This window comes from Nilaparvata lugens, chromosome 7, assembly GCF_014356525.2.
Source record: "Nilaparvata lugens isolate BPH chromosome 7, ASM1435652v1, whole genome shotgun sequence".
NCBI lineage: Eukaryota > Metazoa > Arthropoda > Insecta > Hemiptera > Delphacidae > Nilaparvata > Nilaparvata lugens.
This window is the reverse complement of record NC_052510.1, coordinates 43,484,604-43,510,996: the sequence shown is the minus strand read 5'-3', so window position 1 is coordinate 43,510,996 and position 26,393 is coordinate 43,484,604. Positions and strand designations below refer to the sequence as shown.

At 35.3% G+C, this 26,393-nt stretch overlaps 1 protein-coding gene across 3 annotated transcripts in view; it reads left to right on the top strand.

Moving 5' to 3' along the window:
* Nucleotides 1-26,393, top strand: part of LOC111049148 (toll-like receptor 6) — a 114,917-nt gene that overhangs the window by 27,908 nt on the left and 60,616 nt on the right. Inside the window, exon 2 of one of the 3 annotated variants that reach the window (XM_039432817.1) lies at nt 9,093-9,097. The exons of the other annotated variants lie outside the window; for them this stretch is intronic. The gene's annotated coding sequence lies outside the window, so the exon portion shown is untranslated. The remainder of the gene's footprint in view (nt 1-9,092; nt 9,098-26,393) is intronic. 3 annotated transcript variants of the gene reach the window in all.

Here is a 26,393-nt window from a genome sequence, read left to right as displayed (position 1 = left end):
GGATCCTGGTTTTTTAGTCGAAGTAATTGAAGACTGTAGTCAGTTCTGACCATTTTGTTTGGAAATTGTAGCTTTTAGAAAGAATCTTACATAGGTTTGTGTTGTCTGTAGTTGTTGCCTTCCAAAGCAGGTGAAAATTGAGCAATTAAGAAGCATTTTTATACTTAATGAAGTTCCCCTACTTGCTCATATCTTCCTCAAAAATATGTAGTTCATACAAGTGCAGAGCTATCTCGGGAACCTTGTCAGGAAACTTAAAGCTGATTTCATATATATTCAACTATAGTTTGTGACTTAGTATAAAGTTGTAAGTCTATCCAAAACACAATAACTTTGAACTATTCGAAACTCACAGAAATAAGAATTTAGAAACTAGGGCTAAAGGAAACCAAATCAAAAAATATCTAGATTTGTGAAATCAGTAAGGTAGGAGAAGAAGTATCTGAGCCCATAACTAATAGGTTTTTGTGAGAATAATTTTCCTTTTTCAGCATGTTTAGTTAGTTCTGGATTCTCTGAATTTATTAACTATATTTATTTTAATTTAATTTATTTTATTGGTCGATTCACTTTCTCATACTCTAATGTTATTGGTCTATTCACTTCCTCATATTCTAATTTCATTGGTCTATTCACTTTCTCATACTCAAGTTAATGAAATTTCGTATTTTTTGAATTTCTTCTCCAGAATTTTCGTTACTTTTTAGCATAGATTGCTGTACTTTTCTGGCGAATTATGGGCGAAATTGGCGTCATATTTTGACAGAATAATGGCACATGCTCGCTTTGGACTTGACCTGCGTTTCCTGACTGATGCGTTCGCCTCAATATCAACTCCGAACTCACTTCATACTGTCAGCATCGATTAAATGGGAAGCATTGATGCTATTCACGAGGAATGCTGACAGTTTGAAGTGAATCTTCCGATAGGAATATTGCAGGAAATAGGAAGAAAATTACCGTAGCTGGTCTCCGAGAAATGTGGCGCAAAAACTGAGTAGAACGTAGTTTCCTGCCTGCAGCTAATTTTTCTTCTCCGGAATCGAGAAGAAATCGCCGTCATAATTCCGTCCACTCTTCTTCTCATCGTTCTTCTCCTTTCCCCTCTCTAACTCTTCCTCTTCCTCTTCTTCCACATACAGTATTTTCTTCAACCTTCTCATCGTCTTCCTTCACTACTTCTAGTTCCTGAAAATCTTTATTTTTAGTCTTCAAAATTCTTTGTACTTTTGAAGTAGAGAGTATTTTCATTTTCATAGCATCGTTCCATCTATACTTTATCTACACATCTACTCACCTTCTATAAGAATTTTTCTCTCTTTCCACACCTATCCTCTCCCCTTCATTACCCTTCTCCCACTCCTTTCTCATTTCTCGTGCAGTACATCATAAAGCAGAAACACTACCGAGTGAGTGACCGTTACAACTGTCCGATAAAAAAAACTGCCAACAAGTGGGTGTGTGTCTGTTGTTCTCTTTTTATTTATGCTCCCGCTTTTGAGTTATAACGAAGGAGGAAGTGCCGTAAAGAAACAGGATGTAGAGGGAAAGAAAGAGAGGATTGGAAGATGAAAGAGTGGAGAATATACACGTAGTGTGGTTACAAACACACACACTCCCACACGAAACGAAAGTGAAAGAAGAAGAATAAAGATAATAAATGAACTTGGGAACAACTCACTGAAGTTGAGTGTCGTTGTACATTATGGGCAGAGGACAATAAAAGAAGAAGGAAGAGGAGAAGAATGTGACAAAGAAAAAGTAGTGGGTGAGGAGTAGTAGGAAACAAAAAAGAAAACTGTACAAAAAGTGATGTTATTCTATGGACTGTTATGGTTAGATACAAGAGGTAGATCAGTTTCTAGTTCTAGGTTTGGTCGTTATTGTAATTACTGGGCGTATTCTAATATTGTGAATAATCCTATCTCAATAAGTATTGTTCTAAAACTTCTCAAATAAAAAAAAAAATATTAATTTCTTCGATTGACAGTGATGAAATTCAAAACAATCATATCCATTTCTGAATTAAAATTTATTTTGATTGCTTTGAAGCCTTCAACATTTCCAAAACTCGATTTGGAAACGATTTAATCGTTTCAAATTGACGAAATTCAACACAACCATAACCGATTTTAATACCGTAACATTAAACAAAATTTGGTAGAGGATGACGAAATTTAATACAATTTTACTAAAACTGATCTATTTAAGATTTGCTTACAGATCCTATAAATAGATATCACATTACAGGTATTGAATGACTCCTGTAGTACTACAAAATGAACAGCCTTAATTGGCATTATTGTATACAAAACCAATTCTACTACAAACTGAAGGCCCTTAATTGGTTTAATTGAACATAAAAGCGATTTAACAGCCGCCAAATTAATGCAATGTTTCAGCTCTACTTGTCAACAGGGATTCCATATTTAGACTAGAGTCTCTTGTTGATGCTCTGTAGACTGTAGACCAATTAGAAGAAGGTAGGACAATTAGATTGAATTAGACCAATTATAGATTGCACCATTGGGTTGGTTTCTATTCACTAGAATTTTACTTTCATTCCAGAAACTGAAAATCCAATTTGATGGTAAGGAATCACACCATCTTCTTGTACTTTTTCTTCTTCTTCTTCTTCTTCTTCTTCTTCTCTTCTTCTTCTTCTTCTTCTTCTTCTTCTTCTTCTCCTCTTCCTTCTTCTTTTCTTCTAGTTCTTATTCTTGTCATTTTCCCCATTTTTTTCTAAATTACTCCATTTGCTCATTTCGTATGATGGTGGAAGAGGAGGATAGTTTGATGAAACAACTTGAGAATGAAATAGTGAGAAGACAATGAGGAAAGTAGAAATAGACATAGAGATTATGATAAAAATAAGAGAGGGGACGGGTGCGATGAAAAATGAGGGAGCTGAATGAAAAAAGAGTAACAAACAGAAAGATTGCTTGCTTCATTGATGAGAATCTTGCACACTAGTGGTAAAAGCATTCTTGTATAGACTCGCGCTCCAATGTAGTTTACAATTTACAACTTCACTAAAACCTCTACTGAGCATTATGCTGTACAGTATATCTGTAGTTGTGCAGTATTTATCCTGTATAACTATGTTTGAAAAAGCCTTGGCGCCACAGGGCTATAAAATGCTCAAGTTTTTGAGGTGAGAACTTTCTTGGTTCAAAATTTTGCCCGAAATAGGTTCCAAAACTGACCAAAAACCGAAATGTGAAATTTTGAAATGTTTTTATGGTTGACAGACATAAACAATACTTCACAAATAATGTAGAAGAGGTATTCGTTTACTGTTTAAGTTGGATCCTACGGATTTAGGTGAAGTTCTCATTTGCAATTTCAGAATTTGTGACTCACATTGGGGATTATAATTAGAACTTAGTTCTGAAATGAGTAGTCAGGATGCTTTCAAAATTAATAAAAATCATAGTGAATCACTGTAATTTGTTTGAAGAGAACATCATGAAACATACAAATGGGTTCATTCAATTCTTATGTTTGATACAGTCATAAACACAGATTACTGTGTTTCCATATAAAATTCTCCTTATATAAATTCCATTCCATATACTCCATAATAATTTGATATTGAGGACTTGTGTCAAAGTACATGACCTTTACATATTGTTAAATCCTAGTTTTCTTTTGTATTGGTCAACTGCAGCGAATTTCAGTTCTTGAGTTCTTGTACATAACTGAAAACAACAATCTCGCTTGCAAACGAAAAAAAATGAAAGTTAGTGCCTTTTACACACACATAAATAACTCGAAAATTCTTACGTGGGCCATCATAAATTTCCAAATAATGTTTGGTGATTGCACAACGAAGTATGGTCGAAAATCGACTATTTGGACGGTGGCTAAAAATATAGAGGAAAGTGTTGCTCAAGACAGACAGGTAAAGGAAGAGTGGGTGGACGAGTAGCAAAGAAGAAAGAGAGAGTGAGAGAGTGTGTGTGAGAGAAGATAATAACAAAAAATGAGAGAAAAAGTGGTCGGTAATATCAGGTTGGGCAATCGCTCACTGAAAATACTTTGGTCCATTATGATTCATCTCTCGTGTAAACAAAGCGGTAAATGCCAGGATGAAAAGAAGTGCTACCAACACAACGAAACTAGTTTTACCTACTTTTTTGAACCAGCGACTCCTCACGGGTTCAGGATAGATGTTTTTTCTCTCACAGTGCCCAGTGTTGGGACTTGGGACTAGAGGCTAAAAGTTGTGGAGACTACAAGGTAGTGAAAGAAAAGGAGTAGTAGATGATGATGAAGGTGGGGGAGGAGGAGAGAAGAGGGAGAAAAAGAAGAAGAATAATAAGGTGAAGAATAAGATGATGATGATGATGATGAAGAAGAAGTCAAAATTTAGTCTAAACTGTGGAAAGTATGCAATCATGATAATTTCTTACTTCAAAACTCCGTCAAGAAACTTACTTCCGGTTTGAAAAACCAACACACCTACAAACCAATTCACCTACAGAAAAAATATCGCATGCACAATTCTGCATCAAATGCATGATTCCACGATAACAGTGCACTACTTGTTAAAACCACATTAATACCGGTCGTAACTTAAATTCAAGAATAATAACTCTTTTATCTGAGTAAACACAGCAGAAACTAGTACCATAGTAATAATTATAGAGCTACTATTCCACCACTATTTTTCCTTAGAATGTCACAGAATATTTGAGTAAGGTTCCCTGTATCTGAAGAGACTTGAGATTTTGACGATATTCCACTTTATTTCAATAAAAAATTTTATTTTACAGGAGCATGTTTTCGATGATTTTCCACAACATCAATATCCCCTGTATTTTTTTATGTGAAAGGGCAGGTTTCACACTGTAATGATATGGTTGGTAATGTGAAGGAGATTGTGATGAAGGTGCTTCGGAACCCACTTAAAGCTGTAGGTCCAATCGTATCTTATCATCATCCGTCTCAGAACAAGCTCATAAAAATGATAGAGGGGAAGTGGGAAGTTGATAAAAAATAGTCAGAAGGAGAGTATGATCCGGTAGGGATTGTGTGAGAGAGAGAATGTAGTAGATAAAGGATGATGGTGAGGAGGTAATGAAATTGACAGGAATGTTTGCCTAAGCCAATTACAGTGGTAATTGACACAAAACGTGGCTATTAAACAAGGACAGGTTGGTTTGTGCGTGTGTGTAAATGCTTATTAAAAGCATGGGAATATATTGAGCCTATGTACACATGGTGTAGCAAATAATGGTGGATAGGAATGTGGTGGTTATAGACCTACTCCTCTTTTATTTTCAAAACTGACTCTGAACAACTAGATAAATTCTCTTCATTCATTCCATTTATCGATATCAAGCCACAAATTATATTAATTATTCACATCTTTTGAATGTAATATTATCATATAATAATATATTGATTGTGTTCATTCAATAAATGATGTTCAAATTAATTGAATGATTGGTTATAGTTACGGTGTACAGTGTACGGCATTTGCTCTCTTAATGATAATCTCCAATTAGTTATTTATTTATTGATAAATGCAAATACAATCCAGGTAAAAACAACAGGCATTTGCCCAAAACTGCTTCAAACCTTAATTTGGAATTTACTGAAATTAGAAACATCCTTACATGCTCGTGAAATATTTTTGACGCTCAAGTGAGGAGCATATTTAGAGAACAATACTCAAGTATTTCACTGATCCAGGCTGTATTTTAATTTGATAGACATGGAAATTGTACTGATAATAATTATGAATATTGTTGAGGTGATATCTCAAACATAACCTTACTTTCTTCTGGACTAGTATATGAATCAAAATTTGGGGGAGGAATATATATATATATATATATATATATATATATATATATATATAATATATATATATAGCGATGATTAGTAAATGATCAATAAAATTATCAACCAGTAAAAATACAGATGAATTGACGGTTATATATTAGGGAAATAGCGTCTGTATCAGAAATTAAGAAACACAAACACTACTACAGTATACCCAAACTCAGTCTAACGATCAGTAAAGTAGGCAATCAACCAGTCTGTTAAACACAGTTTAAGGATTATAGGTTTAAAGAACATATTTATTTATTTTCTATTTTCAAGATTATATTATTGTATTATAGGTTAGTTGACTGTCAACTACAAAATCGAACAATACCCTCAGGATCATTTTTTTTTTGTGAACGTTGGTACCCTTCAATTCCTCTTTGCATACACTTACAGAAACGATTTACGACAAAATAAATAAACCAAGTAGAAACAACAGCAAATAAATAAGGGGGAAGGCAAAGTGATGAAAAAATGAAAAAGTCATAAGTTACTTTGAACTCGGCTCAGTAATCAGTTGAACTTATCTGAGTGGAGGCATCAGGCATCTCAACATTGATTTGCCCCATGGGTTACTTTATCCTGGCATTCACTTTAAACTGTCAGCGTCCCTTGTAAATAACACCAACTCTTTCTATTTGACCATCGCTGCAAGCTTGAAGTGAAACGCTCTTGACATAGATTCAGTTCAAACTGTCAGTTTTCGTCATAAACAACCCCTAAACTTCCCGTACAACCAATGCTGTAAGTTGCAAGTGAATCTGACTATAGGCTATCATAACCAAGATCCAATACACGTGATGCGCGCATGCGCGTTCATAACTCATCACAGCTTTCAACACACGGCTTGCATACTAAATCCAACAAATCTTCAGAGCATTCATTAATTCTCCAGTTACTGTACAGGCCCTAATCATGTTTTACATTCGTTCAGTCATACCCTCGTCAATTATCAATATTCTCTATTAAATTTATATCTCTCCACCTCCTAATCCTGATCCCAGTTCCCATCCTCTCCACCTCCTCCTCTTCCTCCTAGTCATCGTTTTCCTAGTCTCCCTTCTCTCACACCTCTTTTCACTCATTCTCTTCCTTCATCTCCTTTTCCTTCACCTCCTCCTCCTCCTTCTCCTCCATCTCCTCCTTTTTCTCTTCTTCCTCCTCCTCCTCCCACTCCTCCTCCTCCCACTCCTCCTCCTCCTCCTACTACTACTTTGTAGTATTAATTGTGAAAATGAGAATACATACAGTATTTATTCAAAGTTAATGTAAATTCACCAATTTAAAGGAAAGAGCTTTCATGCATAATGATTGCCGATCCTCATCATGAGAATCACTTTATAAAAAGTCAATTATTAAAATGATAGGGACGCATTGTTGACACTTTCCCATTCTCACTGCTTTTTATAGTATATTGCTGTGATTCAAGCTATCCCGGTGAATCTAATCTGATATTAATTTTCATAATAAAGATTAAATATTTTCGTAGTTCTACACAGTGTACGAACAATTTGGCATCGGTGCGGAGCTACAAAAGGATAGAGTTATCTGATTTATCTAATAACAGACAAGGATATGGAAACAATGTTCTTGACATAGTCATTCAGTCACAGCTGTTTTCCATGCTTGAAATAAAACCGGCAAACAGCTGTTCGCAGAACAAATAGACTTATCATTCTCATTACAGCATACTTTATTCTTAGACCAGTTATAGAATAGACACGCTGGGAAGTCTAGCCTCTGAAGCCAACATCTACTGCCAAATCCACCCATCTTGACGTCACAACCAAGCTAACAACAATGCATTGTTCAACAACAATGTAAGTTAAACACCACAAACACTTACACAACAAACTCAAAAAAGTTTTCTATAATTTCTTTACGATGCGTGACGTCACTGTTGTGACGTCAAGATGGGTGGATTTGGCTGTAGATGTTGGCTTCATCGACTTTCAGTATGAATATACAATGAGCCGTGTCTATTCTATAACTGGTGTAAGACTTTACTGTAATGATACCATATGTTTTCTTTACAGTCGAGTATGTTTCCTAGTTCCGAAACAGGAACAGCAAAACTGCTACAAAAAAAACCACCTTCAGCGCTCCTGCTGGAAGTTTTGTCAACTTCCACAAAATTCCTGATTCGGAATTTAAAACTAGGTTATGATTAAAGAATGCATGTAGTAACTTCAGCACAAGCAGGTAATGTTTTCTATTTCTCAATTATTTTTCTTTAGATTATTATGACAAAAAATAGTGTACCTTACTTGGACGTGAATGTCTTTTGCAGTGCTTATTCTAGTTTCATTCTAAAACTTGAATGAAATTCTAGTTTCGGCTAAAGCCTATATTATAAACATCATTCTCGCCTGCAAAAGGCCCCTTCCCGTCCATGAGACGTAAGATACTATTATAACCGAATCTCACTATCAATTTTACTTCACGACAGTAATCTCGTATAGTCCAGAAACACTATGCAATTTGCAATTGGTAGCATCTTGAATGAATGCTATTGTCTCGATCAAACCAAAACCAATGCCTCATATCACAGGAGAAGACTTGCCACTCACATGTTATGAGAAGAGAGACAGACAATGAGGACAATACAGACGAAAAATAAGGACAGCAGTAATGAGTGGAAGAGTAACCACGTATCTAATGTGCAATTTTGCACGGAAGCTGGAGATAATGGGCCTTGTACATAGAATGTGAAGATGAAGAAGAAAGAAAAGAGGAAGGAGAAGGAGAAAAGAAGAAAATAAGAGGAAGAAGACCATGCATGAAGCTGAAACAGAAGCAAGAGATTGTAAAAGACAACGAACTAAAGCCGAAAATACAAAACAAAGCTTGAACATTCTGGGCTGGTCATTCAGACATCAAGCTTGAAGATTAGTGTGAAGAAGAACTCAAATGAAGGAGAAGAAGAAGAAGGAGAAGTAGAAGAGGTAGGAGAAGAAGATGACACCGGAATACAACAGGTCTTGCACGTTCAGTTACGCTATCTTCCGGCAAAATTTCTCATATTTCTTCTTTTTCTTCTTCTTCTTCTTCTTCTTCTTCTTCTTCTTCTTCTTCTCTCTCTCGCATCTTCTCCGACAAAGGCCGCCCGAAGGTAGTAACGAAAACCGTGAAATGAGAATTACAATGGATAATAACAATAGATCAAGAACGAACGGGTGGGTAGAAGAGACGGACGCAGATAGAGACAGTGAGAAGCAGGAGGAACAGAGAGATGATGAAGGAATGAGGTGAAGGAGGAGTGAGAAAGGAGAAGGAGGAGTGTAGCATAATTCCCACTGGGTGGTAAGCGGCGCATCTATTTTATATTGGCTATTTCATTATTTTATCCATTAGTCTTCGGGTCGGTATTATCTTCTATAGTAAGACTCACTTCAGATATTGTCAGCAATGGCTGAATGGGAAGCATTGTTGTTATTTATACGTTGGATGCTGTCAGTTTAAAGTGAATTTAAGTTTAGCTTTATTTCAACGACGTTTATGCCTTTACCGCCGGATTTGATTGAATGCTTTCGAGAAATACAGGTGGATTAGACAGACTTCAGTAATCCTAACAAGTAATTTTGTCTCCAATAATACGACAAAGGATTAGTATTATTCTGTCACAACACAATGTGAAATGGAGGTTTTGATACGACACTATTCAACTGATCATGATAATAATATAGCCTATAGATGAAGGAGGAGTGAATAGGTACTATACTTCATTGAACTTGAAAAACTGTTAAACGTACTGGCAATAGAATCAAATACACTAAAAATATTCATAAAATTTGGTGAGCTTCAAACATTTCATCGTCTCATTTTCTTCAAATCTTCTAAACTTTTGGATCAATCTGTAAAAAGCTCTAGAGCTAGAAGGTTAAGTTTCAATTTGTCCAATACTACAGAATCATTGCACGGAAAAATCAGCGTGTACGGATTTTTTCAATCAAAAAGTAGATTACCTGGTAACTGGACTATATGAATTGGACTATGTGCAGAGCGCAGATCTAACCTTATTTTGACATATTATAAAAAATTGCCTTTTAGAAGGATTGAGAGGTTAGCACAAGGAAATTTGCATTCAAAAATGGATCTTGACTTTTTCCATGGAAGTTATCCATCCATTTATTTATCTAGGTTTCTTCTCTATATATTTTCTCTTCTAAGCAACTTTCATCTCACAACTCATCTTTATCGTCCTCTTTCTCCTTGAATTCCTTTTTTTTTCACTCTTCAAAAAAACCTTCTTTACTAAATCCATATTCATTTTTCATCTTCATCATCATCATCATCATCATCATCATCATCATCATCATCATCATCACCTTCTTCTTCCTCTCCTTCTACTGTCTCTGCTTCTTCTTCTCCTCCTCCTTCTTCTTCTTCTCTTCCTTCTTCTTCTATTTTCCTTCTACTTTCTTCATTCTCAATCATCATTCTTTTGCCCTCTTCATTTCTCCTTCTTCTCATTTCTTTTTGCCTCCTCTCTCCCTCCACCACAACCCTCCTTCTTCCTTCTTCTCCCTTCTTCCTTATGTCGACTATCTTCAAAAGTGCTTTTAGAAGCTTGGCTGGATGATGATGATGATGATGACTAATAAACAGATAGCCACCGCAGCGATTATCAATTTAATTATCAGCCAAAGTAAAGTAAATTGGCTGTGTTAGTCGATGAAACCGATCACTATCAACCACTCTAAGACCAGTAGGAGGAGTACAAGACAGAGAGAGACAGAGAGTATAGAGAAATTGGAGGAATGAGAGGGATATATTGTTGTGAGAAAAGATCATCTCTCTGCTTAGCTCGTAGGATGGGAGATATCCTTGGTGAGTAACAGGGAAAAATGAGGAGGTTGAGAGAGAAAGAAAGTAAGGAAGATAATCTTTCCCCCTTCATGAGTCAATAAACCCCACAACCCCCGCTTAGTGCATACTTCTTTTGGGAGACTTATTTACACAAACATTTTACCTGGTTTTTTGAATAATTGCTCACTTATCGTCTCCTCCTTCTCCTCCTCCATCACCTCCTCCTCTTCCATTCCTTGTTACTCTATTATCTTTCACATCATCTTTTTGTTTGTTTCCATCTTCTTCGGGCAGCAGCACGATACAAGCAAGAAGTCAGCCTCCTCCTCTTCCAATTAACTCTCCCAATAGTTGTTTTACTAGCATATTGTGTTCCTCTAATCCTGGAATAATCGTGATTAGAGAGGTTTTACTTGTCCATTTTGTTCTTTAATTCTGTGTATTTTATCTCTATCTCCTTGTTCCGTGGCCAATCTTTAGCTATCGTCTTTACATACACATTTTTCAAAAGGTCTTCTTCATTGTCGTTTCTTAATTTCACGTCGTTCGATCATTTTATCAACTTTAAATGGTTTTCTCCCGAATGTAAGGTTAGCAAATACACTACAGAAAGCAGGCTACAAGATTTATAGAATCAAAAATACCTATAATATCAATTAGTAATGTATTCTAAATAGTCTTGATTTCGGACAACGACATTTTATCTGAATTAGGTAGAGAACTAGCTCAATAGCACCTTATTGATTCTCTTCCCAATAATTTCAATGATGAGTCTGTCTCGATCAAATAATATAAAAAATAGACAGTATTTGGTAGGTCAGTGATTCATGAATATGATCCAATTTTCAAAAATACATTAAAACTGTCTTACAAATTTTTAAATTTCTTTTGTTACAGGTGAGCAGAATTCCATAAATCAACAATTTCTCATGCAACTCGATATAGTATCTAAAGGTAAATTACTTCGCTCGCTACTTTCCTGTAAATATTGTTACACTATTGTAGACCACCCTTGCTCTATCTCTATACTGTTCTTGAAATCCATGGAAATAAGTTCGTATCTCAATCCTAGACAGGTAGCTAAATATACAGTAGGCTATAATACCTCTAAAAACTTGTATTTGGCCTTCAAATACATGCCACAATGGTTTAATAATTCTTTTAACACAATATCCATGTTATCTCCCAATCTTCGGCTTCTAAATTTCTTCCCTCCAGCCTTTTATTCTTTATCACCGCTCTCCTCCACCCTCCTTCTCCTTCTTCGTCAGCATCTGTTTCGGTAATTCAGTAAAGTCCCCCAAGCGTTATTTCACGCCGCGTTACGAAGCTTACCTTCGCTATACACTTGCACTATTGAAATTTATCTCATTAATTTTCGATCACACCCCGTATCACGGGCTCGCGCATAACAGCTTGCTAATAAAAATAATAATCATAATCGTAATTCGATTCGACAAGGAAGGAGGGAGGTATCGCTGGTATTATGATATCGAAAAATAGAAAAAAGAGTAATTTTCGGCCCCCAGAATGGATAATAAAATTAGCGCACGATATTTTCGGTTCGTTTTCAGACACTGAACGTTGCATAGATTCACTTTGAACAGTCAGCATAACTCGATTGGAAGTATTGATGTTACTCATAAGAAATGCTCTGAGTTTGAAGTGAATATCACAATAATGTGATTGCTGGGAGCAAGCTGCTGTTCATTCTCATGACTCTCTAAATATTTCAAGCCAAGTATTCGAAATCATGAGCAAGATGGAGACGGGAAATTCCTCCTAACCATCGAGATTGTTTGAATGGTTCATTGTGTTACTTTTTGATCTTTGATTTTAATAATTTTGCTTCTGTGGAGTTTCAATGGTCTTCTGAGGGCTTTGGGCGGATATTATAGCTACTATAATTTTGTTTGTTATATTTTTTTTTGAAGTTGGAAAAATTATTGTTTCTGTAAGCGTTATCAGAGAGAATAGAATTCTGAGAGATGTATTGCATAGTTCCACCAATAGGATATTCGTTTGTCTCTGGTGTTATTTTTTATGTTGAAATTTTTCTAAGTGTAGAATTATTGTTGCTCTGAGCGTTTGATATGGAGTAGGCTATTTGAAAAAAATTGAGAGAAATTCTACATAAACAAATTTTAAAAAATCACAAATTTCCTCCTAAGGAAAACCAAATCGTCACACATTTTTACTTCTCTGATAATCTTACATCATTATTTTTGACCGGAATAATAATTTCAATATTCTTAGTTTCAATCAAAACCAGTTCAGTATCTGGTAGAATCATGTTTATAGATATAGAGATTGAGGCCTACTTGGGTATTCATACTGAAACTCATTTTATTTTTCTATTAATTTATTTTACCCAAGCACAAAATACACTAAATGATTGTGAATTATTATCATTTCTGTGAAAATTCTCAATTACTCTTGATGGATATTTACATAGAAATTTCATCAATATAAGTATTTTCATAGAGAAAAAATAGCATAAGCGTATGAAAAATACAGCTTTGTTGAATATAGTATTCACTAGAACACTTCCACGAGGCTAATAGGCCTATCATAATTTAGATTGGAACTTTTGTATTCGATAATGAGTGGGCTACTAAATTCACTATTGTCGAATAATTCTACCTGTATTGATGAGTCTACGAGTATTTTACTATCTGCTTCCTCAACTACATCATCCACTCATCCATTATTTCTTCCATCTTTCATGTATCTGTTCCTCTTTCCACTTTATTTCTTTGCATTGTCCTCTACTTCAATACACTCACTTCCTCTTTCTTCCTTCCACTCACCTTTGTATTCAATCCATTCATTCATACTTTACAAGAGAAATAGAATAGTAGAATAGAAATCACTGTCTGCTCATACACACTCTTGAAATCATGAATGAATGCGTTGAAAATCCAAGATGGCTGCCCGGCGGCAACGTTTGTCAATGGATTGTAAACAGTTGGGCACACATGTGCGTGCGTGAGTGCTGTTATATTATTAATGAAGCGTAAACATTTCGTTAGCTGAGTGGCGCCTAGTGAATAGGTGAATGCACCCCAACTATTATCTCAAGAAACTATTATGAGCTGATGAACTATTACTATGTGAAGAAACCAAACAATGAGCGTACAGGTAGAACAGTTGCCCCAAAATATCTACTCTGTTGTGAGAAACGGTGGAGTGTGTTTACGATGTCGGTGTGATAACATTCATAAGCGTCCTTTTGTTTCAAAAGTGTTGGCGTTGATAGGGGAGGTCTACAACTGCTAATGGATCTTTTGTGGCAGGGAAATGTTTTTGGAAAGTCAGTATTGAAAGACCTACTCTTGTGATAGATCATTTATGTATGATCAGATTCATGGCGCCTGTATGGTATGTTGTGAAATTGCCAAAAAAATAAAATCTTTCAATCTAGTGGGTTCGAACCCGGGATCTCTATGCTGCTACGCAGTAGTACTGTATAGTCAATATAGTACTATCCTACTACTATGTCTATCCTTCTCAGATCCATTGTATTTGTATTGTTGGCAGTGTCAAAAAGTACATTGATAAAATTGAATTACTCATGTTCTGATGTGTATTCGCATTGCATACTTTACAAAACCTATTTTACAATTTTGTATTTTTGATTTTTGGTGATACATTCAATCGAAAGAGAGACTTGTTTCACTCCAAAGTGCCTGTGGGAATAATTCATATTACTGTATTAACAAAAAATACCAACTTTTTAAGCAAATCTCACAATAATTGATCTTAAACTTTTTGCAATAGAAACATAACCTACTTTTTTGGACATTATCAAAATTTGAGAATGGAATAGTTTTGGACCAAGCCTGTTGTTCCTTCTCAATCATATTTATATGATTTGTGATTGTATTTACGAATAAATAAATAATCCATTTGTGATTAAGTTAAAATGAAAGAGTTTGTGCAATTCGGGAACTGTTCCTATCTTTGTCACTTATGTTCGCTTGTGAGCTGCTGGGAATGAGACAGTGAATATACTGCAGATCTACTATTTCTGTCTTTGTCAGTTGTCTTGCATTGGCAGTATATTCGTGAGGCGTTGCCTGTGACATATATTGTGTATCGGGAATGTGTAGTGGTACTCCAATAATTTTAGGGTCTTAGGGTTGTTGGGGTTTAGCGGGAAGAGGTGGTTGAAGGAAGGCGATTTATTATCGAATCTCTCTAACTCACGCTCTCTCACACTTTCTCGTTCTCTCTCTTTCTCTCAGTATCCGGTTGTTAGTTGGACTGCTTCACATTATTTCGGCTCAATTTACGACATCTTCCCAATCATCACTCCTCGTATAGGTAATGTTGCAACTTCATAGATCAGCTCACTCACTGCACCTAAAAATATTACCACAATTTTCTAAGAGACCTCTTCTTCTCTTCATCGATCATTATTTTCTTCTTCTTCTTCTTCTTCTTCTTCTTCTTCTTCTTCTTCTTCTTCTTCTTCTTCTTCTTCTTCTTCGTCGTCATCGTCGTTTTCATCTTTTCTTCTTATCGAAACAAATTTGAAATCATTGTAAACTTTTGCATGGATGTGAAAGTATGAGTAATTTGATGATAAAAGTTTCCTATTGTGAGATTCATGTTCCAAAATCAGTGGAAATTATAGGAAGGCATTGTTGGCACTTTTCATTTTCACTAGCTTCTATGATAAATAGCTGTAATTCAAGTTCTACCAGCTTAAACAATCCTGATTCAATTATTTATTGTTGATTCTAATCAGTTTATATTGATTAGCTCTATCTCAAATATATTCCATTCGTAAAGAAAATTTATTTTTTCATGATTTAATTATAAATTCTCATAATTGAGAATAGTGAACATGTACGGGATACGAAATATTTAGGCTATAGCAAGTATACAAACATGATAATAAATGTTGGTCTAAAATGAGAGCCCATCTTTCTCCAAGTGTATCCGTGGCGTAATAGGTAGCACGTGCGACCCATGAATGAAAGGTTTCGGTCTATTGGTCTTACGACCAATCAAACTCTTTTTTCAGACTTTTCAATTCTGATGAAGATTGCCACGTTATTTTGTCAATATAATAATTAATTATTATAGGTTTTAGGAAACATAAACAATAATTAATTATTATATTGTTTATGTTTCCTCGACATGAGAGTTTGATTTTCCACCACACAAAATTTCCAACAAAATTGAAGCACGGGTTACCTGCTAGTTCATTATATTTTTACACAATCGATTTGACAACAGTGCGGAGTTGAGGAACGATAGAGCTATCTGATTTGTCCAATGACAGACAAAGACAGCGAATATCAATCAGATGCTGACTATGAAACGTGAATCTCATCATAGAGCAAATGTTTCAGGGTTTTCGGGCTGATTGATAGAAACTAATTACAACTTGCCAGAATCTTTGTGTAGAATGGAGACCGTATAAACAACATAAAGTGCTCAGGACAACACACTCAATATGTCTTTGTCTAATTCTCTGCTGGCTTTAGAAAACCTTCTGAACGAACCTGGCCAGGCTTTCCTAACGATGCTTGGCCTAATTACGATGGCTAAGCCAAGTCTATGTCTTATGTCCTTTAGTTCTTCTTCTTTACTCCTTGCTCCTTCTTCTCTTCCTTATATTTCTCAATCGGTCTTCCATTTTTCATCTTCTTGTTCTTCGTTATTCTCTTTCATCTCTTCAGTTTCTGGGAAAACTGTTATTCTCTCTTTCTCTCCCCTCATTTTCTCCTTCAACCTCTCTTCTTCTCTTGATCGACTCCTGTCTCCGATTTTCTCCACTGTGTTCTTACTCTCCTCCATTCAATTTCTCGTTCTTATTGTTTATCTACTTTCCCAATCCTTATTCGCTTCATCCTACATCCTATCCTTCCTCAATCTCTTTCTACTTCTTCCCCCACTTCTCTATCCTCCTCCTTCTTCCCCTTGTTTTCCTCGTCTTCCTCTTTCTCCTCTACCTAATGATAATCATCATCATCCTCAATATGATCATCATCATCATCTTCTACTTCTACTGATTTTTCTTTACATTCCTTCCCCTTTCTCCTCCTCTTTCTTCTTTGTCTTCGTTCTTCTTCGTTCCATCTCTTCCTTCTCCTTTCTCTTATTATCCGTGTTGTTGTTCTTCTTTTTCTTCTTCTTCTTCGTCTTCTTCTTATACTTATACTCTTCTCCTTCTATTTCATTGTTCTCTTTGCCCATTGTCTTTCGTTAACCCAAATCTCGGCTAGCACAGTTAATTGTAGCAACAGCGATTACCCAACATCCAGCAAGCAACAAGCAGCCAGCCATCAATCTTCATTCCGTGACGTCACAGCTAACTCAAATTCAATACACTTTGTTTGTCGTCTAAAACAATAATAAATAATTTACTGCTGTCAGTTTATTTACGCAGGTTTGTTATTGTTGGTACACCATTTTCCGCCGCTAGACATCACTAGCACAAAGCGCGCTTTTCAAAAATTTGTTGCCGTCATTATTCGAAAACAAACTTATTAAAACGAACGAACGAGCAGTCGTAAGTTGAATAATAATACTTCTGTTGAAAGTTTACTGCCTGAATTAGAGAAAAACGTTTGTAATTGAGACAGGATTATTTCAAAGATCTTCTTTGCAAAAGTATTATTGCTCAGTGGGAAGGAGAAGGAGCGAGAGTGAGGAGGAAGACAGAGAACTGTAAAGCTAACAATCCTAAATTATAATTGCGGCCAGACAGGTGATTAGGTCGACCACAATTGCGCATGCGCTTGGGGGGGGGTGAGAGGTGACTAGGTGATTTAACAGTTCGGACTAAACTTGAATTATTTACTGTTCAAATGTTAAATGATATGGACGTAACGTTTATATTACTCCTGGAGACTGTTTTGAGTACGCTTGCAATATAATAGCTAATTACACTGTAAACCTCTTTTTACTTCTAATTTTCTGTTTTATTTCTTCCCCTTGTTCTGTTCTTTCTACACTTGCTCTCCAACAATATCAGCTCACTTTTGTCTCTTCTCTTTTTACTACTTCTTGTTTTCTTTTGCTTTTCTTCGTCTCCTTCTTGTGTATCTTCCTCGTTCCATCGTTATTCTTGCGTCCATATTTGATTATGTGGTAATAAAGATGATTTCAAATGAGTGTACAAGTCAGCTGTCATCAGCCAAGTAATAAATCTCCTTCAGGATGGCTAAAACAACTATCAATTTCTGAGAACAATTTGATTTTCATTAACCAGCAATATATCATACAGTGTATTCAGTTTATTTTCCTAGTTATTAATTCACCAAAGGTTGTTATGTATTTCAATTAGTTTCTGAATTCATTTATTTTTGAAATTTATTGAGAAAGGCTTAATACGCAATTCTTAGTCAAGCTGTATGCTTTGTTTTCAGGTCGATATGTGGATTTTAGCTCGCTAGAGTTCCGTTCTTCAAATATCTATATTTTATCATTGTATATTCCATCACTGGAGAACGGCTCTATCGATTCTCACGAAATTTAGAACAAAGTAGGTTTATGATATGAAAATTCGATTGCACTAGGTCTCAACCCTGGGATAACTCGCTGTAGGACATTAAAAGGATAGCTGGAAAAATAGCTGGGAATTTTGTCGTCTGTCGATACCGTAATAGAAGTGAGTGAGCGATTGCACGTGTGGGCTATTCCTCAGCTGATCTCTCGAGAATAATAATCCAGCAAGAAAAACATATTTTGTTTATTTCTCTTTTGTTTACTCCAGAAAGTCCGAACTAGATGCTGTTAGTCAAAGACCTTAAAGACCCTTATATCTTTATGGTCTTTGCTGTTAGTGTAGAATAGTACATAGTATATTAACAAAAATTGTAGCAAACATAGTATATCATTCTAAATCGAATTCAAGGTATTCTGTTTGTAATTGATGATGTGTTTATTTTTTGAAGTGTGAATAAAGTGTTATTTTGATAAGTGATAGTAGCTTAACCTAGATTTTGATTTGGACTGTAGTATAAATTTGAAAAGGGACATTTTCGGGCATAGACCTGTTATGTCTCCTCATATAACTGTAAAATTAATTGTACGACTGAAAAAATGAATAAATATATATAAACTATAAATTCAATCTTCCGTTACAAATTTTCTATGCTTTTACACTCCAGAGCGAAGATCGGTCTCCCCTTGTTATTTCATTATGGTATATTTCATCATTGTATATGTTCCAATTTATCAATAGGTACTCCAAATTTCATTATCATTGCATAGCTGTTTTGTGGCATCGTTCTTCAGCGCGACTCACTCGTTCCTATTTGAGAGAATGTAGCTTCCCTAATTCTCTTATTTCCCCTATTTTCCCCCATCATCACCCTCAACATTCTCTCCCTCTTCTCTCTTTTCTTTTGTCTTCCTCCCCTTTTTTTGCATCGCAATCCACTACTACTTCAACAAATGCTGCTCTATTATCTTAGTCACAAACTAGTTCCTGTTTTATTCTACGGTCTGAACTCAGCCTTTCTATCAATCATTATGTAATCATTTTAATACTTCTTATTTTAAAGTAATTGATTTCGGAATTTCCTAGCATTCATGGCATATTTATCAACGCTAGTCTGAGTATTTCATGTAGATATACACGTAAAAACCAGATAAACATAAGTATATCAATCATGTTATGCTTTATCATGCTTTCCATACAAGTAAATCAATCATTTATATATATGTGTATGTATATTCATATAGTATATCAATGATACACCAGTATCTAACCTATCATTATATCCAGAAATCGTGCAAATAATGATAGCTTGGAATTAGGTGCAAACAGGTGTACATACGATCCGTCTAGTAAACAAAATATGTTGATTTTTGTCTAGAATCATTGTTGGTAATTCATTCCTTATAATCAATTCTTCACTCGATTGTCAGTCAATTTTCCACTTTCAAACATGGAAACTGCATCAAGGTTATAGTGCAGTTGTAGTGAAAATTTTATTCATTTTCAGTAAATTAGTCAATTTTCCACTTAAATTGTCAGTCAATTTCTCACACTCAATATTATTGAAAGGCAGGCAGCTAACAGTATCAAGGACGCTTGAGATGATTATTTGATGCGTTCCTAAACAATTTTCGAATTCTTCAATTTTCTGTTTCCATCACGAACTGCAATTAATGATTGAAAAATTCGACTACTTCTTTTGTATTTGTTCAGTTATAAACAACCATAACAAGGTGAAATTAGTTATTGTGGAATTTTCTTGTAAAAATAATTGTTTGGAAGTCACTGACCCACAATAATTCTAACGAAACACTCAAATACACTGCGAACTGTCAGTATTGCTTGAATGGGAAGCCTTGATGTTATCTGCATGAAATGCTGACAATTATAGGTGAATCTCACTCTAATCTTGGATATGATTGACGTCCCCTCTTGTAGAAGTGTAACAACAATATAGCTTCCGTCAAAAAAGTAAATAACTGCTATTAGTCTAGTCACATATATTTATTCAGGTTACACATGTATAGCTATGTATATCTAGTTACTAAATTAGTGTAACGTTTCAAACAGGTGATTTCCCTACGCCATAAGGACTCAACTAATGAGTTGGTGATTAATCTACAACCATTATTATGTTGCGGTTACCTTTTTTGGGAAGAGTCTTTTTCTTTCTTCCCTTCTAGCCTCTGCTCTTTCTCTCTTCTCTTCTTAATTTTTCGGGTAGAGTTTCGCTACATTGTAATATTAATAGTTGAGAGTAGGACCAGTCTGTTCAAACATTCGTCTGACATAATGAGATTGGAGAGTTTTTAGGGTAGACTACAATAAATAATCACTAGAAGAATAACGGAATTCCGGTCCATATGATTACTAGTGTTAATCATGAAAGGCTGTTTTGGACTTGCGTTTCATATTCATTTTTCCAATTAGATTTTTCGGATGTTGCCTTTGAAATAGGCTACAGGCAACTTAAGTAGTAGAATATAGGCAGATACTGCAGTAGGTAAAGTAGTAAAGTAGAGAATACGATAATTAGTCGGTTTTTTATAACAGAACATTGCAGTTTTTGAAAAATATATATAAATTTAGATTACTTCAAATTTCAACAAACATGCACCAACCGTGGAATTACTTTGAAACTTTAAAAGAATTTTTTATATTATTATTATCATCAAATTTACTTTTATGACAGTAGCCTACTACACATGAATTTTATATAAATTTAAATGCTTTCCAAGGCATTGGGTCTCATCTTCAGTGTATCGGGGGTACCTTGTAAAGTATGATTACAATAATATTATTACAATCATACTTGTAAAGTAAGATTAACAATGTATACTTAAATTGGGACTCAGTACCTTGAAACGCGTCTGTTCTTCACTTGTTATTTATGTTGTAAAAGTTGAATTTGATACTCTAGTATCTGATACTCATATTTGTTTTTTATACCTTCATACTTGGAGGTGATAGATTTTCAATTATCTTCAAATATTATTGGAATACTCAAAACTCAAATCCATTTCTACGCTTTATGATTGAATCACATAAAACTAAAGACGTGATAAATGTAGTATTACCGCATTGACTGTTAAAATAAGAACGAGCATCCTTAGTTGACTAGTAGCATATTTACAGCTCTTCAATGTCCAGATCCAGTTGAGTTTAGTATCAACTTGCTAGTTTAGTTAGAGTTTGGTCTTAACCTCTGGTCAGAACAAGGAAACTAGCTTTCGATTTTATTGACTCTTAACCTTTATGAGTCAGTTTGAGATCGTTCAACACGTTTCTCTCAAACATGTTTGTTCATCTCAGGTGTCAGCTGTTTATTTTATTCCATGAATTTTATTGCCAGGATGCTACTTGGTAACCTTGATTTTTTCAGGAAAAATGTAATTGAATTGCAGCTGTTGAGATGCTAAAGCCGTCGAGGTATCCTAGTGCTGGAATTTAATTGCAAGTTTATCATGTTCTGTGTACTTTGAACGTCTTCAATTTTTTTCGATTTCTGACAAGTCGGTAAATACTTCACAAATACATAAATACTATAAATACTCAGTGAATACTGCTTAATGAAAGCTGTATAAAAATAATCACTCACCTGATGGTGCATGTACTATACATGTAGGTCTTCAATCATGTAGATCTTCTGAATTCTTTTAAAGAGTGTTTTTATCTAAGAATATATAATCCAAGGTTGGCTAGAGTGATTTGTTTCACAGCTTGTATGGTAATACTGAAATTCTAATCTTATTTCTAACTTCAAGTTATGTAAGGTTGGTTTTCTTATACAATTTAAAATAATTACAATCAATTTTTATTCATTCAGTCTGTCAAATGTGGGTTTTCAATTAAGAAAAGTGAATGCACCATCAGCTATCATGCAGGTATTCAGTTTGTGCACGGATCACGATCAACTTGGTGCTTGGATAATTGGAATCTGAACATTGTAACTTGGATATTTGCATTGGCTGTACAGTATGACTAGTATTATTAAGTCTATTACAGCAATCATGTTGTTTGCTTGATGTTCATGACTTTAAACTCTGATGATGATTGATTTGTACATGAATTAAATTAGAATTTCAAACAAAGGATGAAAGAGAAGCTTTACAAATGAAGGACATTATAAACTAGGGAATAAACAGGAAGAGAATGTGAGATGTGAGTGGAGAAGTAGAGATAGAAATGAGAGAATATAAGGATTGAAGAAGGAGGATCAATGGTGAAGATGTGAAGGTGGGGAAGTTCGAAACAAAGTAGATTATGGTAGAGAATACCAAGAGGGGAAGAAGAAGAAGTGATAGAAGGAGGAAGATGAGGAGACAAAAGAGGTGGTGGAGGAGTAAGAAGATGATGAAGAAGAGATGGAAGAAGGAAGATGATGAGAGAAAGGAGGTGGTGGAGGAGTAGGAGTAGGAGAAGACATGACAAAATAATGTTGGAAGCTTATCGTGACTTACTGGCTGAAAATAATAATCCTTGGTGGAATCTGATGCCCATTCAATTATCCTGTCCAGCCGCATGTCTCACAAACTCGATGTGAATGTTCCCATTAAGGACTGTGTGTTTCAAAAACACACGCCGCAGACTCACGACAGACATTAGACAGACAGTCGACAGACCACCGTCTGCATTCATTATGACTAGAAAGTGAAGTTGACGCCACAGAAAAGTTGAAGATTTAATTTGAAGACATGACTTTTTGTTGTTTTTGAGATTGATGACAAGAGAACGATGTATTTGTACAGAGTTTACTATCAAAGAGAGGAAAAGAGGAGGAGAGGGTGGAAAAAGATGGAGGAGAAAAATAAGAAGAAGGAGAAGATGAACAAGTATGAAAAAGGTGTTATGAAGGAGAGAGTGATGAATGTGTAATGAAAAAGTTGAATATATAAATAAGGAGGGAACTAGCAGAATATGTAGATAGAGAGGAAAAGAATAAAATAGGAAGATGATCAACGAGAAGAACATGAAGAAAATTGTGGGAGAGAAGAATTTTTAGTTGGATCCAGGATTGAAACCATAATATATATACAGATTGAAAAGAGGTTAGACAACAAAGTAACCGTTGATGATACAAGACACCGATTAGCTTGAAGTTGAATAAATCAAATTTATTGAGCACACACAACATCGGCCGCAATTTAATCAAATTTGGTTGGTGAAATGAGCGAAAACATATGTATTTGTTAACAGCAGGAGGTGAATGTGATGACCTGCCGGTCTTGGGTTCTTATAACAGGCAACTAAATGGTTAAGCAGGGAAGACGGGAAAGAAGGAGATGTAGCGGAAGAAGGAGAAGAAGAGGCAGGAGAAGAAGAAGAAGAAGAAGAAGAAGAAGAAGAAGAAGAAGAATGAGAAGAAGACAAAGGAAAAGTTAGAAGAAAAGGATAAGATATTATAAGAGACAAGAAACAAAATTTCCTATGAAAATACACAAAAATTTCCATCGAACAAGTCCATCCAGATGAGGAAGCTGTGGGCCTTATGTTTTGAGACAAATGCGCATTCGCAGTGATCACAGTGACGTCACTGGCGCTAATTGGCGCTGACAGCACAGCGGGGCGCCACTCCATGCATCTCTCTGCTCGAAGCTCACCTTCCGATGAGCAACGACAACAAAACAACTAGACTACACACCACTTTACGTTGCGGTCAGCAAAAACCAGCAGAAAGGAAAATTCAATCTTCTCAGTGCAACAGATTGCATTTGATTATAATGCATTCCCCCTTCCTACCTTTTACAGAATTAAATTGCGTGTAAGTAAAGTATTTGAATATAAATTATTTATTAAATTGTAAGCGTGCGATGCGGCGAGTAATTTGAATACTTGTTTTGAAGTAATCCACCGACCGCTCTTGCTTGAGGTGGACGTTGAAATTTGTTTACCTTTTGTACGTTATGCGAATATTAATAACGTGTACGGTTGTTAATCATTGGGCGCTTCAGTCAGATTCATTTCAAACGGTCAGCATTAGGTGAATGAAAAGCATTGATAATATCCATTTCAGTACTGGGTGAATTGGGGAGCATTGATGTTATTCATAAGGTATGCTGACAGCTTCAAGTGAATCTCACTGTATAAAATTCCCTTCTTGAATCACATCCTTGCAAAGAGGTTAAGTGTTTTGTAATGGGATGCGAAAAACTGGTTGTCGTTCTTTTGTTCTGGTTAACTGGTTTTCATGGATGTTTTCAGTTGCTGATATTTTTGGTGACATTGAGTGCGGATTAGTTTAAGTGTGAGATGGTAACTTGAGACAAGCTTGTTAACAATGAATGTAGATAATAATTTAATGCCTTTCATTCGAATTCAATCATGTATCTAAGTAGATAAATCAATCGAAAAAGTATTTAAACATGTATAGTTCGGTTATTCTACAAAATATCATAATTTCAATAAACAAACTCTCTCAGTGATTAATTTTGTAATTTTAGCAATCATTGTAATGTTGATGCAAGACCAGGAATTTAAAAAATAAATAAACCAATCAATCAATCAATCTCATATCCCATTCCTTTCTTCTCAATCTCTACTTTTCACCCTATTACTTTGTCTTCTTTTCCACTTCCTCTCTCTTTTTCTTCTTTTTTCCCCATCACCCAGTGTCCGGTAGTGACTATCCAATTCTGTACAGCACACTGCAGCATTGAAGAATACACGACATAACTAACATTGCTATCAGGTCCAAAATCTTTTTAGCAGACTCACTATCTTACCGGCATATCTACATAGTCAATGTATATTTATGAATCTCTATATCTATATAGCTTATGTATATGTACATATGGTATATGCTTGTTTGTATTCATATATAGTGTTTGTACGTACATTTGTGTGAGTATGTCACGAAGCCAGAGCGATACACGGTCAGATAGATGTAAGATAAATGTCTCTCGGAGGGGGGGGTGGGTTTAGAGGTGCCCCTTGGTCCCCCAACCGGGATTCAATGTCGAGCTCTGAATACATTAAAGTGCATCTATCGGGGTCGCAACAGTCTCAGTAATAATACAGTTCTGAAATGTATATACTACACGAAATAAAGAGCAAGTCCATTTTGAGTTTGTTTGAGGAGTCTAGAAGATATTGGAACCTAGTATAGTCTAGAAGATATGAGAATAAGAATGAAAATGAGAATGAGAATAGTATAGGAAGAGAGAATAAAAATGTGTATTATAAGCCTTGGAATATATCAAATTTCTTCATTAACCTAGATTACAATACAATATGAACTAATAATAATTCACAATAGTTTATAACAAGTTTACGGTTGCGAACATGAATATAATTATATGAATTGTACAATTTATGAACTGAGAAATTATTCAACCATAGTTGGGAATATCAGAAAGTACAAGTATTTTTATAAGAAAAATTTGATCGAGGATGTAAGATTATTTGTAAAATGTTAGAACATACTTTCGAATCTAATCCATGAAGTAGAACATGCACCGACATATAGGCGATGAATCATATAAGATACATTCTAGAATGGCAATTCGATAGAAAGTGGGGTCAATCAACAATCATATGCGACATACGGAAATGAATCATCTCGTTACCTGGAATGTAACACTTACTTAAATATCTGCGACCAATTATATTCATATTAAACTAGATTAGCGTTCATCTGGGCCCAAATGTAATGTTCTGGTTATGTATATATGTATTATTTCTTCTCACCCACACATGTTTCACAATCAATCATCAAAATCCATAGATTTCTTCAAAACAAACCGAATACCTCAATCAATAACACGCACTCAACAAAACTTATCCACACTATTTCTACCTGGCAAAAGATTAGATTTTGGTCCACTCCACTTCATCTTCTTTCTCTCTCGCTCTCTCCTCTTTCCTCTTATCCATCTTATTCTTTTTCTCCTTTACGATAGTCATCGACCTGGTAATCTTCATATTTTCGCCGTTGTTTGCTGGTTTAACTTCCTAATGGAATCTGCCGAACTGGGCAGACGGGTATCATATAAGAAGAAGAAGAAGACTAAGAACAAGAAGAGGGAAAAGGAGAAGAAGAAGATCGGTAACTTTGTGGGATGGATAGGTGGAGGAGGAGGAGTAAGAGGAGAAGTAGGAGGATGGGAAGAAGGTAATCACTATAATCAGTTAGATGGAGAGACTGCCGCGCTGCAAGGCTCACTCTTGCCTGGTTTAAAACAAACATTGGAACAAGCGCATAGAGGATGATATTATACCTGACTGCTGGCCATTCAAGATCTCAGCAAAAGAAAGAAAATGAGAACGGTGAGGAGGTTGGAAGGAA